We start from the raw sequence: 23,979 nt of genomic DNA on the forward strand, positions 1-23,979 counted from the left end.
TGTATATTATTATATACAGAACTTATTAGGTTATTTGGAAACCTTATTTGTATGTTATTTTTCCATTATACTTATCTAGTGAAACTTTTAAGATCCATTCCGGATTTAAATTTGTTGCCAACCTCACATATGTTTTATGTGAACAGGAGTACCTACTAAGGCTTTTTAGTTTGAAATGTAACGTTATTTATTTTAGACATTCATGTTTTGGAAGTTGACATAATATTACAAATATCCTATATAGACCCATTTAAATGATTTAAATATACAGGGTGAATATAAAGTCAGGACCCCCCCCCCTCTATTTTCTTCTATAGATAATATAAGGAGATATCCTTTGGGTAGTGGTGCAATGTGGAAAGGAAGTTTCATTTTATGACATTGAAAATTTTTTTTGTCCCCCAAAAATGCGAAATTTTGGGGGCAACCCAAAAATTTCAAATGTAAACCCCTATCAAGTGACCCCTCATTTTAAAGAGCATGAAAAAACTTAAATAGTAGTGAAAACCAGAGATTGCTATCTCTTTCCTAATCCGAAATAATAGCCAGTGTTACCAAAACAATTTTAATAACTCACCACGTCACGAAGATACGAAAGTGACAATGTTCCAGCTGCATGATCAGCTGTTGGTGTCAGCTCTACTGTCTATTATAAATAATAATGCATCAGCTGACTCATACTGCTTATTGTGTTCTGACGATTTATTTACATTGAGGTTATGTATACTGATGATAGTCCAGTTGATTTTGATGTGAATATTTCTTAATTTTTGAAATCAATTCTCAAGAAAAAAAAAATCTCCAAATAAACACTGGATGAATTACTTTCTAAATCACTCTGTGCCATTTTTTAATTTCAAAAATTAAGAACTATTCACATCAAAATCAACTGGACTATCATCAGTATACATAACCTCAATGTAAATAAATCGTCAGAACACAATAAGCAGTATGAGTCAGCTGATGCATTATTATTTATAATAGACAGTAGAGCTGACACCAACAGCTGATCATGCAGCTGGAACATTGTCACTTTCGTATCTTCGTGACGTGGTGAGTTATTAAAATTGTTTTGGTAATACTGGCTATTATTTCGGATTAGGAAAGAGATAGCAATCTCTGGTTTTCACTACTATTTAAGTTTTTTCATGCTCTTTAAAATGAGGGGTCACTTGATAGGGGTTTAAATTTGAAATTTTTGGGTTGCCCCCAAAATTTCGCATTTTTGGGGGACAAAAAATATTTTCAATGTCATAAAATGAAACTTCCTCTCCACATTGCACCACTACCCAAAGGATATCTCCTTATATTTATTACCTATAGAAGAAAATAGAGGGGGGGGGGTCCTGACTTTATATTCACCCTGTATATTCTTGGCCTGTATCTTAGAAATCATAAGTAGAAACATCAAACTTGTAGTTACACAATTATTAATTGTACAAATAACTACAAATTATAATTGAAGAAGAGCACTCACTGATTTGTAAATGTTACTTCTGAATACTATACTTATTATGTTTATGTATAGAACTGTGCTGCACCATGATTTTCTGAAATTTGTTTACTTTATAAAGTAAACCCATCTTAGCTTTTTGTTACGAAACATGTTTTACAGCACTTTCTAAATTGCATTAGATGTTTAATTTTAATGTCTTTTCATAACGGAGAAGATAAAAAGTTGATACTTGAAACAAAATATACGAAAACTTTATTTTACCAAAAGATTTCTCAAAACGATTTATCTAAAGGACTGCCTCTGTTGCAAAACGATTGAAAATCTTGGTGAGACTAAGCCAATGACAAAAAAAGTAATTTTCTGAGCACTATTATTAAAAAAAGTGTAAATGAAAAGATTTATTTTATTATTTACATGAGCCAAGCAGTAATACTGAAAATGTTTATCTCATACTCCAAATTAGTGCATTTCAGGGGCGAATAAAATTGTTTGAAAGTAACCCCTTGAAGTTACATCTAATGTTACAGGTCTCAATGCAAGAAAAAAATTAGAAGTCATTAAGGTAACTGTACAACATAGAATGGAATTAGAGTTAGAATACTCCCATTAACCTTGGGATTGGATTAATATTTAAGAACAACTTTATGGAGAAAACTAAGATTTCTGTGTGAGATTCTTTTCTCCATTGAGCTCAGCATTACAGACAATAACATAGGCTACTCTTCTTTATGACAGCATTAATGGAACGTTTAAGAAGGTTAAAACCATGTTAATAAGTTTTTATAATAGAACTAACGCGTTACCCTTGGATTTGCACACAATTATTACCTGTTGAGTAAAAGAAACATTTGTTATGAAATAGCATGACAAAGAAAAAAGTAAAGTAAACAATGTTATATTTTATCTTATAAACAAAGTTAGGGCTAAGAAGTCCTCTCTAACACAGCCTGGGCCGGGCAGACTAGATCAGCGGTCATCCGTCCAAACACTCGGCTTTGCTTGATGTTATCTCACGATAACCGTCGTATCCGCTGCACTGTGCCATTATCTTACCAAGCACTCCTGAGATAGGCGATAGTTACTGGAAGACATTTTCATCTCCTGATTCACTTTAGAATAATTAAACTTAGTTTTCGAAGCTTTGAAGTCGTAGAGTTTTTACAAGCACCAATGGAATAATTGTATTTCTTTTAATTTTCCACGATGTTTTAGGATCCTTTTATACAAGGTTTCTATATATAATCAGCATATTACAACCGCTCTCATGGTAACATTTAAGGAAACTGTCTGCATAACTTCACCGAACATAACACCCAGATCCCAAAACCACCTCTGGTTAAAAATGTTTTATAATATTATGTATAAACGGGACCGTTTTTATACCATTATATATAAATTAATGGTGCTTGTCCGTATTTTCATGTGTGTTTTACTCAATTACGTAAAAACTAATGGACCGACTGTATTGAAATTGTACGTGAACATTCTTAGGATCCCTGGTAAACACATAGATCTACATCTAAAGTAGATAAGAATATTGAAATATTTTTCAGTGATAATTATTTCACTCAAGAGTGTTTAAAATGTGATTCATAACTACGTTATTTATGAACCTGGAGAAAGAAATGTTCTTGAATGATTATGATTTACCACAAAGTTTTCATATCTCGAATTGTTTTAGAAATGAGGGGTCTAGAAGCAAAACAGGACATGTCCAATTTCGTGTATTTTTCAGTAAACTCAAAAAACTTCTGTAATAATGGCTTTTTTTGTTATTCTATGTCAGATTTTTTTTGCAATAAACTTTAGGGTAACCAAAAATGAATTACAACTCAAACCATATATCTAAGCAAACCATTATTTAATAATTTTAATTTTAAAGTTTGGAAATGTCCGCTTTTTTTGCATCTGGAAATGGAAATGACCACTTTTGCATCTGAACAAATGGAAAAAAGTCTAGTTTTGCACCTCAAAATTAACTACAGTGAAAAAGTGTAAGCAGTAAAACCAGGCAAATAATTTCTGTATGATTTTTTATTTTTAATACAGGTAATTAGGAAAAGGAAAAAGTAACATTTCACAGAACTTTCGTCCATGTCAAAAAGAGTAGTGGTTAAGCTTTGCACTAGACCTCGCAAATCTTCAACAACTTCTGAAGGTTCGCAAACAGGATCATCACCAGGTTCTTCAATGGTTGAGTTGTTGTGATCATATACTGCGTTCTTATAAAACTGCAAATGAGGAAAATTCTTCCAATCAGAACCAAAATGTTTGTTAAGCAACTCCTTAACATCGTTTAATTTGGACTGTTTCACCTTAACACCCCATTGGCAAAACATTTGGTTTGATGTCAACAACAGTTTTTTCCCACTTTGAAAATAGATAAACTACGTCCAGTGTTTGATCTGTAAAATATTTCACCTCGAACAAGGATTTTATAACCAAGTTTTACCTTTTTACGTTCAATGATGATTCTTGAACACTTGCTGATTTGAAAATGCCAGCTCTGTAGGGATTTTAAACATTTGTTTTTTTTCAGTTTTCCAATCAAGTACCTCACAGTCAGAAAGCTTTACTTACCGTTGCAGCACTACCAAAAGCTTCAAAATACTCTTCAGGTTGAATTATGCTGGTTTTCTTACGAACAGTCTTCTCAATTTGACCAAAAACCCGGTCCGGAGGCAAATAACTATGACCAGTTACTGGAAAAATAAGTTCAAAGCGTATTGATATTAGTAGGAGCATCAATTGCTAACCATTTCTGAGCCATCAACAACAACATGGAGTTCTTATTTTGGCCGCCACACCCCGTCTGCAACAAGTCTTACTGTATTATTTTCAGGATTGAAATTTGTGTTTCTTAGTCTGTGGTAGACTGCAGAAGCTATTTCGCAAGACCCCTTTTGGACGCTCCAGTTCTGACCATGTGTATGAAAAAACGTTGTCATGTGTAAGTCTACTTTTGGAAGTCCCTTCAACAATGGTGAAATTAAAAATGTAAAGTTGTCTGGAATAGTAAGTTGCTTGATCCGGGATCCTAGGTAGGGGCATGTTTTTTTTTTGGCAGTCAAAGCTAAAAGTCTTAACATTAACACTGTCATCTCTTAATATAGCAAAAAAGCTTTTAGCTCGTAATTTGTGTACTCGGAGCTCAGTCATTATTTTGTTCTTATCTGCCTTATGAAGTGCTCGTTTTATTCCCTCGCGCAAACGGAGGCAAGTGGAACAAACATCCACAGCTGGCGTCCAAAACCAATGTTGTATTTCGTATTGAACAAATTACCTAAGAAGCATTCTCGTACTTTAAAATTCAGGTAAAGCAGTGGAGTTGTACAAACTCCAAAGTTTTCTGATGTTCATTTCAGGGGGTAGGTACGCTCTTACAGAAGAAGATGATCGGCAGTAGTGAGATTCATTACATTTCAGGGACTCAACAAATTGTTTAATCTTTGCTCTATGACTAGATTTTTAAGTGGGATATTCTATCAACCTCCCTCTTTTTTCCTTAGGAGACTGACCTGTATTTTTATACCTTTTTGCAATACTCAGAACTCTATGCTTACTAATACCAAGTATTTCAATAAACGCTTTTTCTGCAAACAGGTACTCTTCTGTTTGTAGATGTACTGTAGACATAATACTTCATACTTACAGATCTAGCCTTCTTTAGAGTTCATACTTATGGCGCTTAGGTACAAGTGCTTCAGAATGCTTCAAAATAAACGAATCTTGAATATCCTTCCTCTCGATTTCATAAAAGTTTTTATGAAATGTTTTTAATGTCAAACATGTTAAGGCATGAACACTGGTAGGACTGGTAAGGTTTCCCTTTGTGGTTACACCTCGGATGTTGTGGTAATCCTTTTAGCAGAATACCTGAACAAAAACAAAAGTAATTAGGTTTTTATTCAGTTAGATAAAAAATAATTAGGTTAGACTAATGCACTTAGGTTAAGTTTAAGGTTAAGTTGTTATGCGTACAACAGGTGTTAAGCTTAGTTTGGTTAAGTTTTGTAAAAAGAGTTTACAATGCAAAGGCTTATAAGACTTTCAAGTTAATAGACACTGTGCTAGATGATAAGTTAAAATATTTGAACTAATCAGCAAAGACCATAATGCCATTATACTTAAAACACTTTTCATGGCCTAGGTCTAACTAGTGTTGAATCTTACCTTGCAACTTTTTCCTCTCTCTCTTCCATGCTGTGGGATTTCTCTGCATTTTCCTTGATTCCCTAGCATTTGTAGGCACTTGGATTGCATTCCGCTTCATTCAAATTATTAAATTAATTTAATAATATTAAAAGCTTGGAAAGCTACTGTTCTCAGTTTAACACAAAATAGCAGACAGCAACAAACCAAACAAAACAGCTGATTTCATTGGCTGAATACTCTCATCTCATTGAGTCGGGGGAAATGTCCCAGTTCTGCTTCTCAATGGAAGTACAAATGTCCAAGTTTTGCACCTCAACTGGATTTTAAACATTAAAAATATAATAGAAATGTCCATTTCTGCTTCTCAACTACTGCACCATTCCGTGTGTCTTTACACAAAGTAATAATAATTGAATTCTAACTCAATTTGACCCAAAAGTGGAAATGTCCTGTTTTGCTTCTAGACCCCTCAAATATTGATTATATGTTAACCCAATAAGAACGTTTCAATCACCAAGAACTGGGGATAGGAATACTGAAATAAGTTTAAACTTGGTACAAAAATTTACCTTTTAATTTATTTGACTAAGTTTGTTGGCCAGCTTGATACGCAACATCTTTTTATCATGGCGGCAGTGAAACTTTTTAATTTACAAAACCGTCGTATTTGAACTACAATAAAAAAACTGTTATGTTATGCTTATAGCTTTTCCTTCACTTTTTGTTATACAATTTTTTGTATCTCGAACTGTTTTCGAGATATATTGATTACGTAAATCCAATGAGAATAAATTAACAATATTCCAATTGTCACAAAACCTACCTATTTCTTCCGACTGAGCCGAAAGGGCTAGTTTTAATAGTTCCATAGATTTCAGTTGCACTTGTACAATTTTAGGCTAGTCGGATTACGTTGATTTCTTAGAGAAAGCTCTTATGCTGGAGTCCTGAAATAATGTTGAAGCGGACGTAGTCATATTTAAGGTACATATTATTTTAGTGTTTCAACATTTCAACAAAACCTTACATACTATTTTTTATGAAAGAAGCACAAACATCCCAACTCATCTTCAATATTTATAATTAAGTTAAATCCCAAAAAGGATACATCTACCAGTTTCGTGGGCTACTCATATCGCTTTACTCGTTTGTACCCTCGTTCTTCGTTTTTGGAAATAAGTATGTAAACCTAACGTCCTAACTTTCCGACCTCTGTTTGCTATATTATCCTATTTCCTTGATTATGTCTGGGAATTGTATCAGTTATAAAAACTTATATGCGTAATCAGTATCGAATCCCTCAAAACGAACTCGCTGCTTCTGTCATAGATTTGAAGGTCCTCAAAAATATTGTACTGTGTGTCTGGTACATTGCTGAGTACAATTGCTCCATTTGCGATGGACAAGGCGGCTTACTGCCCTCGCTTGTTTCCTCAAATTGAATCAATATATTCCAATGATAATGTACATTTTAGAGGCTTAAACATTATACATATATTACTACTTTTGAAATTTATAAATATTATGTTATAGAAAATAATATTAGTGTTCATTCATGTTACGCATTCATCAACATTTTATACTGTTCGTTCTAGTAAATGCTTTTTTTCTATTTTAACTTGTTTTATGTTTTTAATTCCTCAGGAATTTTACTGTACGATTTCTTTCCTTTGCAGAGTAAACATGTTTAATATTGACTGGTTCTGTGTGTAATGTTTCTAATATTTGTATGACATCGTAGATTTTACATGTTGGATTATGAACATTTTTCAACAATTTTCACTAAATTTTAAAGGAATCCAATTTTGAATACCTTACGTGTAAATATTCACTCCCTTGTTCATGTAATTGAATGTTATAATATTCTTTAATAATATTTTGAAATGTTTAAATAATATCCTGAATACGATAAATATTTTAAATTCGTCTATGGCACCATCTATAGTAAACGTTAGATAATATAATTGTTGCAGCACATCATTACCAAACGAAAAGCTTGGAAGTTATTGTTATTGTAGGAAACTATATAAAGCCCTAATTTGGATTATTAGGGACATTTTAAAACAAAAATGAGCCAAAGCGGTCTAACCGTTCTCAAGTGATGAGTTTACCAAGGAACAAAATTTCGCTTTTATTTACAGCTAGCTAGTAGTATATATATATATATCAGATTAAGGGGATGAAATAAAACCCTTTTCTAGGTTTCTTATCTCGGGACAATCTTAGATACCTCAAATTTTTCACCATTCTCCATCTCGTTATTAAGGCCTTTAAAATGAGTATCGCAAATTGAGTTATTGTTAAAATTTTTTTTTATCACCACTAAAAATCCCATTTCGGGGGGAGAGGGGTTAGCAATTCAGATAAATCATACCGCTGCTTGTGTAATGTGAACAATCACTGAATAAATGTCTTATTTGTGATTGATACAAAAATCAGGCGTGAGGAGAGCACGTTTTGCTCAATTTGTAGCCCATTCTGGATGAGATGATTAAACATTAGGTCTCTTAGTGTCGTTGGGATTGTGAAGTCAAGAGCTTTAATTTTATATAACCATTCAATGAGCCATCCCATTTAAAAATTATTGAGTTACAATCACCACACTCGCTATTCTGGTAACAGAAAGATTATTTTAGATTCATAAAAAATTATAGGGTCATCTTTTGTTTTAATTGTGATTTATTATAATTATTCTGACTGTTCAACTCTCCAGAACTATAAATATGTTGAAAATTTTGGAAATAAAGTTAAAACCTCTTGTTTCGATGATGCTATTACAGGGTCCAGGCATCCCGTTATATCCGATTGATAAGTGGGTTGAACCAATGTTTACTGTGAGCATTAATATCCCTCTGTGTGTTCCAGCATATTATTGACTGTCGATAATAATAGTATTTTTTTTTCGGTAATAGTATTTTTTTGCGAAATGTGGTTATTCTTTCTCTGTATTTGTGAAAATTAAATCTAATCCTATTTTGGCTCATACAACAGTACAAATATTCGATGGATGTTTCACTTGAAAATGTATTAACTGAATTCAAAATCCCGACGGATTCAAAATTAATTATTTAGAAGTAGCTCGTTAGAGGATTCTATAAACTTATTACCTTGATAATACTTAATAACTTATTAAACCCAAGGTGTCATGGTTAATTATGATTAGGTTAATTTTATATATTAAATTACAATATGAGTTGAGGAAATGACATTGAATTATTTGAGTAAATACACATTTTAACGATATGCATAATATAGGAATTTTAAATACATAATATCATTCCAAATAACTTTAATTAGCAAGAGGTTTTTGGTATTTACAGTTTCTGTACTCACACACAGAATTGTAATACTATATATATATATATATATATATATATATATATATATATATATATATATATATGTGTGTGTGTGTGTAGTTATATATATATATTATTAAACTGCATGTTCTTTCATCTTGGCAGTGGCGTAGCTACCTTGGGTAGCACCCGGTGCGGAAGTTGGTGGTGTCACCCCATCGAAAGTAAAAAGCAATACATTTTATATGATAAAGGTCATGGATCATTTATTATTTATACTATTGAAGAAATAGCAAAACAGTAATAACGGACGGAAAAGGAATTGTTATACAATTAAAATTTCTTCTTTCTAGCTTTGACAGCTGCAAACTCAGCAATAACTTTATCGAAATTGATATTTTGTATTGCCTGTTGTTCAATGGCTAATATACCAAGATTGCTAAGACGCGGTTGGGTCATTGTTGCCCGCAAATAGTTGTTTATTAATTTTAATTTACTGAAACTCCTCTCACATGAAGCTACGGACACGCAAACCGTAATGAACAATTTCAGTGCAATCATAATTTGGAAGAGATTCTGTAAAATCCCATTCTACAGTAAACTTTGAAAATCTAAAGACTCCCAATCAGTAACCGTAACATTAGCGGCTTTTATGTGTCTTCGCAGACTTGGTATCTCCAAAAGTAATTCGGTTTCTGAGACCTCATCATAAAAATCAGTAAATTTAGATGTAACTAATTTCAGTGCTTCAGTATTCACCAAAAGCAAAGCAATAGTTTGTACGATCTCGAACAATGAAGCTATAAACATCTTGAAGAGACTTCGATCTTGTTTGGATCGCTGCATCGCTGGCCATCTCACCAGCAATCCGTTTTTTTTCCGCCGAAGTGGTTTTTCTGTTGGAATATCGTAGTCTTCTGATTTTTTTTGTTGCAATGTGTATTGCCTCTTCCACAATGTGATTCTTCGATATAAAAACGAAGTGCCTCTATTTTTTTACAGTTTCGTCAATAATAAAGCCTTTACTTTGCAGTACAATCTGTGCAGCATTTATTTCCCGAAGAACATCATACCAGAAGAAAAGATAACATAAAAAAGTGTAATTGCACACAGCAGACATGAGGTTTTTTAAATTTTATTATCTATCACTATAGAATAATACACGTTTCACAATTCACGCCAACCAAACATAACACACTCTACGAAACAAATGAGAAATGTTGCAACTGAAACGTCAAATATCGCGAGTGTGGGACGAGGAATCCTCCACGACAGCGTCAGGCTCTTTTGTGGTAATCTCCGAATTATACATAGAGCTGAGCTAGTGCTAGTGGAGGAATCCCCGAAAAAGAAATTGTTGTGCTAGCGATTTTTTTGTTTGTTTGCACGTTGTTATTAAAGTTGAGAGACCGGGTGGGTGTCACCCCAAAAAAGGTGACACCCGGTGCGGCCCGGCCCCATTTCCCCTTTGCTACGCCACTACGTCTTAGAAATTTGTATTTGTTTTGTTTTATATAAACACACAAACAGTACGCGCACGCACAATATATATATATATATATATATATATATATATATATATATATATATATATTTTAATTTTTCAAGTTAACACTGTCAAACAGCCGAAGGTGAACAGTTTGAACACCTGCTACATTAAAACAGGTAACTTTTTTAGAATTTACGTTAGTGTTGACTCATGTTACGATAAACAGGACAAGACAGTTACTGATTTTATTATTGTAAATTTGTCATAAAATCTGTTAAAATAAACGTAGAGAGCTCTAGTTTACATTATTGGATTTCCTTTTTTTATTCCCTTTAAAATGAGCGGTCACATGATAGGGGTTTGTTTTTGAAAATGTTTAGTTGCCCCCCTTTAGAAAAGGGGGGCAACATTTTTAACAACTTGAAGAATTAAAAATAAAATGTTATAATAGGTAGGGTCAAGGTTTCACATAGATATATCGGGCCGTTTAAATTATATCCAGGTGTGCCAGGACATAAAACTCACTCTGTATATATATGAATAGGAATATAATTCCTCGACGTCGTAAAACATCTCCACAACGTACTTTACCCTATTTCTAAAATGTTACACGAATTACAAAATCCTTTACTGATCATGATATTATTAGTTTATTTATACGTAAAAATTAAATTATAAAAAAATTGCACACAAACCTATGTAATTAAAAATTTAATTTCAGTCTTAAATTTTCTTACAAATTTATTATAACTTATTTTAAATAGCGAATACAGTTAAGAACTTAAGATAAAATCGAAGACTATAATACAGTTACTCTTTTCTATTTATTCTAGTAAATCATGGGATGAACCGGTTCTGTGCATGTAACACATCATTTTAGGTACAGTACTAATATTGTTTTTTTTATTTAGCATAACAAACATATGTTTGTAAATTAGTTTGTAAGCACTATATTTTTTACATTCCAGATAAGATGGAACAGTTACCAAAACATAGTTTAACGTTTTTTGGTTTTTAACCCTTTCAACCGCCAAGAGCCGATGTCATCGGCTCTGCAGTTTGATCGTAAAAACGCCGAGAGCCGATGTCATCGGCCCGCGTATGTCTACTCAAAATCGCCGAGGGCCGATGACATCGGCCCACGTCCTTGGACCGAAAATCGCCATGAGCCGATGTCATCGGCTTTTAGTTATAATTTTATTTTTTCGTTACTATAGTGATCACAAGTCATTATTATACATGTGGCGAAAGATAAAAAGGCATTCAATGTGAAAAACACATCAAGTATATAATCTATGACTAGTGTATATTACGGAATACGAACAATGAAACAGGATCTAATCAGCTGTGGCAGACATCAGCTGTTTGACGTTTCTACCAACCCTTAAACTTAATGGTTTCAGTCTATTGTTGTTTACAGTTTGTACTGTAACCTTTCAAGTTTGCAAGTTTGTTTTATTGTGGCTACTATTTTTGTGCCACAAAAATAAAAGCATAATAATTATTATTATAAAAATAATCTTATTATTATATAAAAATAATATTATTATGCAAAATTACATTATAAAACTCATTTTTACTAGGTATATTTAATTTATTTAGTGTTACTATTATTATTTCAACCTGTTTTATAGGATTTCTTGAAGAGCATTATGTAAAAAATGTGTGAAACATTTAGTATTTCTTCTATGCCTATATTTAGTAAAAAAATGTGTTATTTTAATTAAAGTGCTATACAAAATTTATTTCTAGTTTTTTTTACCTGAAATTTGCAGGAAATGTTGTTAACATAATATTCTTCAATAAAACGTATAAACTAATAACAGAAACAATATTAAAAAATATTTTATCTAATTTTAAAAATAAAAATTTACAAAAATTTCAAAGTTAAAAACTAAAAAATTTAGATTAAAAAAAACAGTTTTGTTTTATTATTGATTCGAAATATGTAGTATTACGGAGACTTTTTATTGTCTACAAAACAAAACAAAAATTACGCAGATATCTCAATTTTTGACAGATTTATTGACGTTTTACTAAACCCTTACAATTAGTCAATATCGGCCGCGGCAGTTTTGGGGAGTGACATGCGATGCAGCGCCGGCGGTTTACGGCACACATCTGCAAACAGCGCGCGGCGTTTTTCGACATGAATCGGCCAAATTACTGTGGCAGCGAAAGGGTTAATATGGCCTACCGCTAAGGATGAGGTCAATGAGCTAATAATAATGATATAGACACCGAAATATACGGACAGCTGGCGGCATTGTTGGAACTATTATTCTTCAAGCAACACTGACTCACGCACAAATCCAACTCAAACTCGTTCAAGGACAAGAGTCTTTCTTTTGTTCTCATTGAAGCAGCACTCCATCCATTTCTCCATCCATACGCCCCTCCATCCTATATCTCCATTCGGCATTCTCCCTCCATAAGCTGGTATCAGCTCATTTCCGCTCCAAACTGGGCGTTTATTTTGTAGCTAATCAACACAGCCCGTGGAGGGGGAAAGAGAATTTCCCCTCACACAACCAGCTCGGTGAAGATCGGGCAAGTTCGGCATTCGATGTTCTGTCGATCCATAAGGTTGAGTTTCGCCCTACCATGCAAGCGATTTTGAGCCTTATAGACATTCTGTTCCGAACAGAGGTTCAGAGAGAGACAGAGGAGAACTGAACTGACCGAACTCGTGAGTGAACGCTGCTGTGTTCGATTGCAACACTCTGAGGATTTTTGTTAGTTTTTACCGGTTATTGTGTGACAGAAAGAATGCAGGTAGGTGTAATAGATAACTTTATAAGCTAATTGTCGTTTCTTAATTAAGGTGATTTCAGAAACACGGTATGAGAAGTTATGTGGAGAGTTGAAAGATTCGTTTAAGTTCCGCCATTACTGCAGAACAGCAGCATTTCATTCCACTTTGGCAGTCCCGATTTCCAGCTACTTACAGCTAGCAAATCTGTCCCAGCAATCAGTCCAAATGCTTTTAGTGAATATAGTAGAGTAAATGGCAGCGCTCGTTGGTGTTTGTAATTAAATTAATATCTTCGGCAATTCTTCAATTTTGTATTGTTTTTTAAATTTAGTAAAGAATTTTGACAAGTTTAGTTCTTTAAATTTGTACAATAAAGTACACTACGGCGGTTTTTGTTATGTGTCAATTAAACTTTACTTAAATAGACACTTCTCAATTTTAACGTTTTGTTTAAAATTGTGTTAGGATTTTTATAGGCTAACTGTACAGTTTATGGTGATTGAAAAAGTGTTTAAACATAACTAAAAATGTACAGTTTTTTTAATTTGTTTTAAAAATGATTTCCTAATGTTTATAAGAATTAACTTAAATGTGTTAGCTTATTTAATTATAAGTGTTTTTTACAAACCAAACATAGCTGTCTTCTGTATCAAGTTTTCATGTTAGTTTATAGCTAAAACTAACATAACTCAAGATAATGTTTACATTAGCTACATGAGCTCTAAAGATATAAAACCACTGTCATCAGTTTCTTAATAGGTCTACAGTAAGTTTTCATTTCCAGAAGGAATATTCACCATGAGGTGAATCGAATAATTAATTTTTAAAACCATTTTCCCTTTGAAAAAAAAAAAACAACAAACATTGTGAAGTGGCCTGGTTGTTAAAATAAATAATTACTAAAAAGAGTGTGGTGTGAAAGGAGTAAAACAACAGGCGGGTGCATTGTGATAAGCGCCCAAAATTCGAATGGAATCAAATATCGATTTAAATGTTGTGTATCTCAGACATGTTTTCCTGTAAAGTAATTGTAAGTATTACGCTGCTCAAACGTGGTATAAATAAAGTTGTATTATTTTCTATACCCTAAAATGTGTTTATTTTTGTTACATATCAAAATATAGCTTCATTATCATACAATCTTGGCTACAGTATAATAAGAGGCCACCATCACAATAGAACCATATTTATGATTATCTAAACTATAGAAACAAAAATGTTGATACGAATTACATTATATAAAAACTATCTATGCTGTGTATCTATAAAATGTAACAAACAAAACTGTTTAACATTCAATTACTTTTTACTGTTTAAAGTGCACTATGATTCTATTGTGGTGGTGGCCTCTTATTATACTGCAGCCGCTCAAATATTTGTCCTTTAGCACTTCTTAATAGCGTTGGTGTTCAGCGGAAATTCCAATAATACTTACAGGAAAACCGTCTATAATACTATTCTAGTAAGTTCTATAATAATTTAGCCTACAGAACTAATATTTACATGAATAAATATACTGTTATTTGTGTAATATATTTAGAACCTCAATAATAAAGATTTTTGCAAGAAGGTTTAGCTAAAATCAGATTAGTTAGAAAATACAATTTAAAATTTATTGTAAAAATGTTTTTTTAAACTAATGAAATACAAAAATAAAATATATACTATGTTTTTTATATTTTTTACAAAATAAGTTAGGCTTACTTTTAATATCAGTTTTATCTTTTAAAAACTAGGCCCTACCGGCATCATTAGATATTTAGCCTTCTTTGTTTTGTAAACACCAAAATTTAAACCTCATTTAAATTGATTCCTTTCTATTAGTACCTTCAATAGAAACGTTAAGGAATTGGTTGTGCCTAACCTTTTACGAATGTTAAAATGTTTTAATTTTGTTTATTAAAAATTACGGGAGTTAAATTTAGCTTGTTTATTTCTGTGTTTAAACATAGACAACAAATTGTTTACAAACATAAAATTTAAGTTTATATGTCGGTAAGAATGAAATGTGGAGCTATTTTTGGTATTTTTAACAAAACAGAAATTTTTAACATTCAAACTAGGAAAACTTTCAATCCTATTAAGACTACAGTTTTATGTAAGATATGTACAAGTGTATTAATTAGGAACATCTAATTTTAGAATTGTATGGATAAAAGTGGTTGTGAAAACCATTTTAATATTTATTAATAACCGGTTTTGTTTAAAACAACTCTGTATTGGTCACGTTATTGAGTTTTTAGTCATCATTTTATTTTAAAGGTAATTTATTTTTGTACACACAATTTAAAACTATAGTTTTTAATCCCACATTAATTAAACAGATTTTGTTAATTTACCTTGGCTGACACCTTCTTGTTGGAACGTGTGAACTGTCGGACTGTCAAGGGTAGTGTTACGATGATTGTGTGATCACTCGCGCACTTAACTGCCAAAAGAAGCTGTAATAAATTAAATATTGTTTTAACCCTTTGAACCCCAGACCAAAATATTGATGATGAGAAAAACGTTCCAAAACCATTTGACCTAAGAACTACAGAGAATCCCCGGAGCAGAAACAACTGTATTGCATACTGTTCGTAAAAAATTAATACTTTTGCTATTTTTTATGCTATTGTCTTGTATTACACACCAAAATGTCCAGAATAAAATTGTATACACAGAAAAATTTTAGTCTGAAGTATAAAAAATTGTTTAACAACATTAAAATAACTTTAAAATATATGTATATAGATTTTTAGGTAAAAAGATAGATTTTAAGATTTTTTAATTCAAAAATAAGAAAAATTTTTACTATGGGCACCCACATTTTATTTTTCTAAATTTAGTTTCATGTATGTACAAAAACAATTATATTGATATCTCTAAAGATAAAGATTATGCAACCACGATCTCATTAAGGCCGGTTGGTCATTGTCCGGAGTAGGCCTAGAGGTGGCGTTACCGCGAGAAGTAGATAGCTGACTAAATGGCATTTCTTCGTCATCTGAGTCCGAGATAGTTGGCCTATAGGTAGGATCAACATCAGTGTCATCACAAAATTGATGAGACGTCAGACCAATCGTCAACTGATAGGTCAACATCCAGTTGTCTGTCCAATTAACTCGGGTGATTTACAATGTTGTCACTCATTGTTCACAGAACTGATTATTACTGTAAGATTAAAACTAACGAAAAAGTGACTAAAAACAGTCCTCAATTACAACATTTAACTCAATTCACGCGCACAAAGACAATATACGTAACATTAGACCGCTTTGTAAACAAATACAGCTGTGGAGTAGAAATGGCGTGGTGGCAACAGCTACGTAGCAACAAAGAGTAACATATTTTGTTGAGCATAGATGTTATTTTAAATACACTATATTACTTTAAAAAAATTAGTATTTTACTAAAATACTCATAAATATGTATTAACCCGTTCCGAGCCAATGACGTTACTAGACGTCATGCCTAAACTAGCACTAAAAGCCAACAACATCCACTGACACAAAATCAATTTTTTTCTTTAATATTATTTAAAAGTATTTCTGGGTAACAAACTTAGTAAAAAACTGTTAAACAAGGTTTATTTAAACAAGGGACAACCGTTTGTGTCTATTTTGAAGGTCACGGCTCTTGTTCGAGCGACAAAATAACGGGCGGTCAGATGTTCATAGTCTCCCACAGAGCCAACGACGTCTACTGACGCGCGCTCAGTCTGCCTGTAGCCTACCGTGAGGTTAGACGTTTATTCGCCCTTCCATTTTTGATCCGCGTATTTTATATTTTCAATTTTTATGTTAATCATTATTTTTAATCAAAGTACAGTGTAGTTTATGTATTATTATTGTGATGTAGGGCTTTATTGTGTGCAAGACGTGCACGTCGAAGCCTGCCTTGCATCCTGATCTGTGTTTTGAGCTGTAACTCACACAACAAACCTACGCCTAAGGATCACATATATGTAGCTCACTTTCAATAAGTATCATTTATAAGTTTTCTCATGTTATAATATTATAAAATGTAGTGTGTTCTTTATTTTATACTTGGAAAATAGAAATTTTTTTAGTTTCATTGCTTTTATTTAATTTGTATATATACATTTTTACTATATTCTTGATATTTTCTCTAAATAAAAATTACTATATGCTTGTTTTTTTGTAAAATATTACAATAATTCATTGTGTTCAACTATTGTTAATTTTATATATGAACACATAGAATGTCAAAATTAATTTTTTTCAGTGAAATTATGATTTTACCATTTTTGGCTGTAAAATAACAATAAAGAGTGAAAAAAAATATTTTGTCGTTTTTTACCTCTTATGTTATAAGAATTATAAAAAAAATTAGTTTTGGTATGTGGGAATTTTTTTTATTTTCAAGGTGTATGGCTCTTAGGAGTAGTTTTGGTTATTTATTTGTGGCTCGCTAAGGGTTAAACGCATATACCATGGCGACGATATTACGTCGCCTGGGGATTCTCGCGTCTTCATTGGCGACGATATATCGTCGCCTGGGGTTCAAAGGGTTAATATATTTGACCATTTCTTATCAGATTTTTTCATATGGGCTTTGGGCCTCTACTGAATAATTAATGTTCTAAATCGCAGTTTAGTAGTAAAGCGCCAAAAACCGGATCCTTTTTATATCCTTACAGATACAGAACTTGTTTATTGTTTGTAAATAATTTGCTTTATATGTTTAGACGCAGAAATAAACAAACTAAATTCTAATGTAGCCTAACTCCTGTAATTTTAGGTCTATTAGCTAGTTTGCGTTTAGTGTTCAGACTCAGGTACATCTATACTTTATGATCAGAGAGTAGGCAGGCGTTTTCCAACACAGTGTCTAATATTTTATATACTACATGAAATTAAATGTAATGACAGAATATATGATCTTATAGTATCATTGAAAAACTAAATTTTTAAGGCTGCATAATGCGATGTACTTTTTGCGGTTAGTTGTTCTTTCTCGCTTTCATGACAATTTTGCGAGAACTTTTCTCAACAGCGTCACATTATCTCTGCTCGTTTCGCAAAATGCGGCAATCATGATCGCAGCTTAAATCCTGGTCTTCAACGTAAGTTTCAGTTCGACACTATTGTTCCAAATTAATTCAAAGTTTAATCTTGTATGGTATTTGATTAATAGCCGTTAGAGATGGGAAATACTGTTATTTGTCAATAACCTACTACAAACTAACGTGTTGAGGTATTTTGTTAATGTTACCTGTTACCAACCAATCCAATCTTTATATTAGCATCATGCTGTTGCTGAAATGAAGTTACTAAGTTGCAAGTAGACTGAGACTAAATCTACTTGTGTATGAGTGCTCACATGATCTGATCTTGAATTTAGATATTATCTTGAGAGATGTTTTTTCCCTAGAAGTGCAGGGTGGTGTGAAGTTGGATGATCATGATTATGATGTTAGTTGACTAGTGAAACTTACTATTTTGCATTCAGCTTGTCTTGCAAAGCAAGCAATAGTTTTAAAATATTAACCTAAGACACAGTTTAATAATTTTAACTAAAAATGTTTAATTATGTAACTGTACAATACATTTAACATTATTAACATGGTATAAATTGTAATTAGATTGACTGTTGTTATACATGTAAACCATATCTCAAACAATAAGTAATTTTGTATTTGTAAGAAAGTACCAATCGGAATTGCCCATGACCATCAGTGCAGGCTTCATCGTCATCCCGCACTTCTGGCAAACAAAGAAAAACTTTCCTCAAGATAGTACCAAAATTTAGTTAAGCTAGTTAGTAATTTAGCTCATAAAGTTATCTTTAACTTTGGTACTAACAGTAACATATTTATGATAATCTAATCTAAACCTACTTATGTCATGTAATAACAAAAAGTAGATATGAAGAGCGTGGCCTTATTCTCACCGTCATTGCTTCCTTTCGAAGGTAGAAAACAATATCTGATCATCATATTGACATGTAATTTTCACAGCAATTCAAATAAAGTGTGTTCTTTCTAATAATTTAGTTATTTTAGGTCCTCTGTAAGAACAACCTAAATAAATTAGTGGTCTCCGGATAATGCCAAAGTACCAAAAAAAGAAACAATAATATGTTTGAAACAAGGTTTCAATAATTTAATATAATTTAATTGTAGTCAGTTTTCGAAAAAGAGCAGTACAAATACATAATGGGCTAAATTATGTAAAAGTACAACTAATTACTAAAAACGTTTTGATGCTTTTAAAATATGCAAAATTGAAGGAATTTTAAGTTTTAGGATATATAACACTTTTACCGTATCACCGGTCTGTGAGACCGGAGGGGAATTTAATGTTTCTGAAATTGGCACTATTGGTGTTCGGTTGCCTCCTCCACGCTCAGTAGCTGTCAACCGGTCTCTCCTGAGCCGTTTTTAATTGGTTTTAGTTTGTCTGGGGCGTTTGACCTTGAATCAGTCCAGTTATTTTGTGAGCGCTTCGGTCTACTGTACTGGACGATACTGTTACTGTAACTATTCTACCGGTCTGTTATAATGGGTGATACGGATAAAGTGTGAATAGTTATTACGTGTTTGTATATATTAGTTTTTATGTTTTATTATAACTTGTTATAATCATGAGTAACTCAGAAATTTTAAGAGTAAACGATGGAAGATTTAACGAGCAACTTTTACAACTCCTACATAACGTTGAAGGGGACGATAGTGACGATGAACCTGTTGACGATTCGGATGAAGATCCAAACTATGTAGTGTCTGATAAGGAACTAAATCAAAGTGAAAGTGATGATAGTTTTGCTGTTGATGAACCCCAACTGGAAGATGAAGATGACATCCACTATAGTGTCGAAAATTATTTGGTTCAGGAATCTGAAGATGACTTCTTTTTGAGGAAAGATGGTAGCGTATGGTGCGGAAAGGTGCCACGCAAGCAGCGCAGAACACCTCAACATAACATTTTGAGGGGTCCATTACCCGGGCCTACTGCAAGAGCAAGAGCCTTAGGTAACAATCCACTCATTACAAGATTTGAATTCATATAAAGTCTGACCTTAAAACTTATAAAGCCTCACATGACAAGACGCTTAGAAATTAAAAATTTGCCAAGAGACATTAGATGCGTCATCACGGAGTACATAGGAAAACAGAAGCTGCAAATGCTAATGAATGTGTTCCTTCCTAGTAACAAACTGGAAAAACGGAAGACATGTTCCAAGTGCCCAGCTACTAAGGAAAGAAAAACCAATTACAAATGTATCAAATGCGGACAACCCATCTGTTTGGAGTGCAGCAGAAAGTTGTGCATTTCATGTGTTCAGAATATCTAAAATCTGTGGATACTTTTTTGTATCTACTTATGCCTTTTATAGTTTTAATTGCTTTGGTAAAAATGTATGTGTATTTCTGATACTTTTAAATACAGCTTTATGCTATACCAGTATTCTAGAATATTATTTTCCATCCTAAATTCCCCAAATTATTAAATTTTAAAATTTTTTGCAACTATAAAAATTTTAAAAATATTAATTGTAGTTTTGTTATCAACAGGGAATAATTGTAAATATAATTTGTGTTTAAATCTGAACTAAAAAACAAGAATAGCCTAAAAACGGCAAAAAACCTCCCTCAGGTCTGTGAGAGCGGATGATACTGTAAGTGATTGTAATTTCATGATACGGTAAAAGTGATAAATTAAATTAATGAATTTGGATCAAAAAGTTGTGTGTTGATCTTCTGTAATCAAAATGTAGAATCATTTTGGTCTCATGGGTCATTGTTAATCAGCTTTCAATTACAATAATTACAAACAGAAGAAAGTATGATTCTGATATGGTATGGATAAGTCGTTAATGGTACAACAAATTATTATTGAAGTTGATTTCATATAGGCCTACATTATAAAATGAGTATTAAATCTAGGGTACTTGTTCAGTGATTAATATTTTGTTAATTATAAATCAGTAGTTTAAAGTAATAAAATAGTTTGACAATAATTTTAAATATATATCTGTATTATTGAAAGACCTCATTATAAAAAAAATTGTATAAGACAAATATGTAATAAGACCTAATATAATGGAGTAGAATTGAATTTAGTTGCTGCTGTTCGTGACGAGATGTATTGAATTAATTTGTATTATCAGTTATTCTGTACATATTCCATTGAATCACATATTTAGTTTATTTTATTTTAAATTTGAAAATTCAAAAGAAATATATTATTGGGGGATGTACAGTAAAGTGAATTTTGTTCAACTCTTTCTTTGATTTAAACCAATTTTACTGTTATTTGTTACAGTTTTGGAAATCGTAGACCAGTGGATAAAATGTTCCTGTGAATATAGAGAAATCTTACGTTAAGTTATGATTTCTGAATTGAAGGCTTGTTTGTAGAATTCATAATTTAATCTTTTGATATGTCGAATGAAAGATAATATTTCATGAAAAATGATCTATCAATTTGTTAATTCACAAATGCTAATTTAGATTATTAAAATATAAAACTTTGCATCTTGGATTAAATGTGTTTTCATGGCTTTAACCAACACAAAATAAATGAATTGCAAACTAAAACAAAGTAAAAATGTGGGGTCGAAAGAAGTCAACCATGACTAGTGAGCTGTTGTATAAATTTCTTTTCTTTCATAATAGGCCTAGGCTACATGTTCATGGAAGTTCATTAGGTACTTTGGTATTAGCTGGAGGCCACTATTTTTGGAAGAGTTTTCATACCAGGGACCTAAAAAACTACATTATTATAAAGAACAGACTTTATTTGATTTATAGTGAAAATTACATGTCATTATGATGAACAGTTCTTGTTTTATGCCTACCAAAAGGATTTGTTGTCAACAAGAAGGAGTATGTGGTGTGTCCTAATGTCTGTTCTTATTAATAATGTACTTTTTTCAGTTCCGGTCAGAAAAACTCTTCCAAAAATAGTGGCCTCCGGATAATACTGAAGTACCGTTCATATTTTTCTATACAAACTTGCCATCGTTTCATTACGCAACCTTTTTAGAAAATTACAACTCAATTTTTTAAGTATCGTGTTATTATACTATACATTCTTTATTCATATTTGCTATCTTAAAATTAGTTAATTATCTCCCAAACCACTTACAGGGTCAAAAAGATTTAAACATTTTATATGTATCTCACATTATAGTAATTTAGGGTATTTGACATTATTTTTATTACCCTGTAAATTTATATCATGAAAATCTGTCTGAAAATGTACATGTGGTACGTAAGGAAGCAACATTGATAAAGTTATAATGTAGATATTAATTAATTGTCAGTTTAATTTTCCACTGCTGTCCATCTGTTATAGTATACTAAATTTCATCAATATTAACCATTAAATTCAATGCGTCTAAGGAAAACCTTCTAATAATATGCAACTTACATATTTTAAATTTCAACAGGGCAAGAAGCAGATCTGCACATGATATAACTCCTCTATTTAGACTTAGGTTATAAAACCTATTTCATTAACAACTACTGTTTTCAGAAATATTTCTTGTATATAATCCATTAAACCTAGCCCAGAATTATTCATAGGCTACTAGAACTTAGCATTTTCACTCCCAGTGCCACACTGAGCAGCTAAGTAGCCAAGTTATCTATAAAACCTGATTTGGTCAGTTGGCAGTAAGTAATTAATAAAAAATATGTATTTTTTCTGTTTGATCAGCATGAGGTTTAAAATAATTATTTAAATTTAGTATATATTTATTTTATTCGTAAAGTTCATACATAATATTAGAGAGAGAGGGTGAGGTTGAGCGGTATAGAGGGTTAAATAGCCCTAACTCCGCCTCTTGAATAAAGGCATATTTCATTTCATAATATTGAATAGATACATAAACTATATTAAAATATATAGTTTAGCCCTTCTAAATATGTTGCCGTCAATATTATATTGCGATATACGGAAGTTAAACATATTTATAATCATACAAAATGCCATATGCCCCTATAATTTTTTCAATGTCCAAGAGTATATTATTTTCTCCCCATAAATTTCAAGAGTAAAAGAATGTCTCTTTTCATAACTTCCTCAGGATATGAAAATATGTTGAATTCTGGTGCCTCATCTCACCAGTTTCAGGTGGTATCCATTAACATATTTTCATAGCTTCAGAATGACAGGTACCAACCCGACTTCACATACATCTCTATTTTGGAAAATTTATGTTGGAATACACTATTGTATTTTGAAGGTATCAGGATTTTTTTCTAACAATACAAATTTATAACAAAATTATCTTCACAAACTTTCCATAATTAAAACGAACTCTATATTAAGGCTAATTCTATATTCTCAGCCTCAACACAATATTTAGATTATGCAGCAGCCTCAAGGTGTTATTAGGAATACAATTATTTGTACTTTACAATAACTGTATAAAATCTATATAACTTAAACCTAGATTTAGGAAACAACTAGTTAACATACTTTAAAAGCTATCTCAGTGGTGAGATGGTGCAGCTTTAATTTGCTATTGATAGCAATCATCCTGTTAAACAAAATTTTGCCATTAACATTAATTAAAATGTTTCATAGTTTAATTTAATGTACAGGTTATTGAATAATTGTTTAATGTAAGGCATAAAAATGTTAGGTATCAATACAAAAATAAATTCCTGCTAATGACTACCCACTTAAAAGAACATACAAATAAGAAAGTGTTACATCATTGCATAGGAAAGTTCTTCCTCAGTAAAAGTATGTTTCTTTATTGTCAAGATAAATTTTGTAGCAAACATGTTTTGTTTTGTTTTCATAATATTAAACGAGTTGCAACTGGCTGCTAGTTTCCTTTCTGTTTATTAAGTTATTCAAGAGTT

At 31.9% G+C, this 23,979-nt stretch overlaps 1 protein-coding gene across 3 annotated transcripts in view; it reads left to right on the top strand.

The window, feature by feature from the left end:
• LOC124366933 (formin-like protein 7) overlaps positions 1 to 23,979 on the top strand; it is a 92,341-nt gene that overhangs the window by 19,987 nt on the left and 48,375 nt on the right. For 2 of the 3 annotated variants that reach the window (XM_046823545.1, XM_046823561.1), the window contains exon 1: positions 13,017 to 13,174. The exons of the other annotated variant lie outside the window; for it this stretch is intronic. The gene's annotated coding sequence lies outside the window, so the exon portion shown is untranslated. Of the gene's footprint in view, positions 1 to 13,016; positions 13,175 to 23,979 lie in introns of those variants that run through there. 3 annotated transcript variants of the gene reach the window in all.

Source organism: Homalodisca vitripennis, chromosome 1 (assembly GCF_021130785.1).
Source record: "Homalodisca vitripennis isolate AUS2020 chromosome 1, UT_GWSS_2.1, whole genome shotgun sequence".
NCBI classification, from domain to species: Eukaryota; Metazoa; Arthropoda; class Insecta; order Hemiptera; family Cicadellidae; genus Homalodisca; species Homalodisca vitripennis.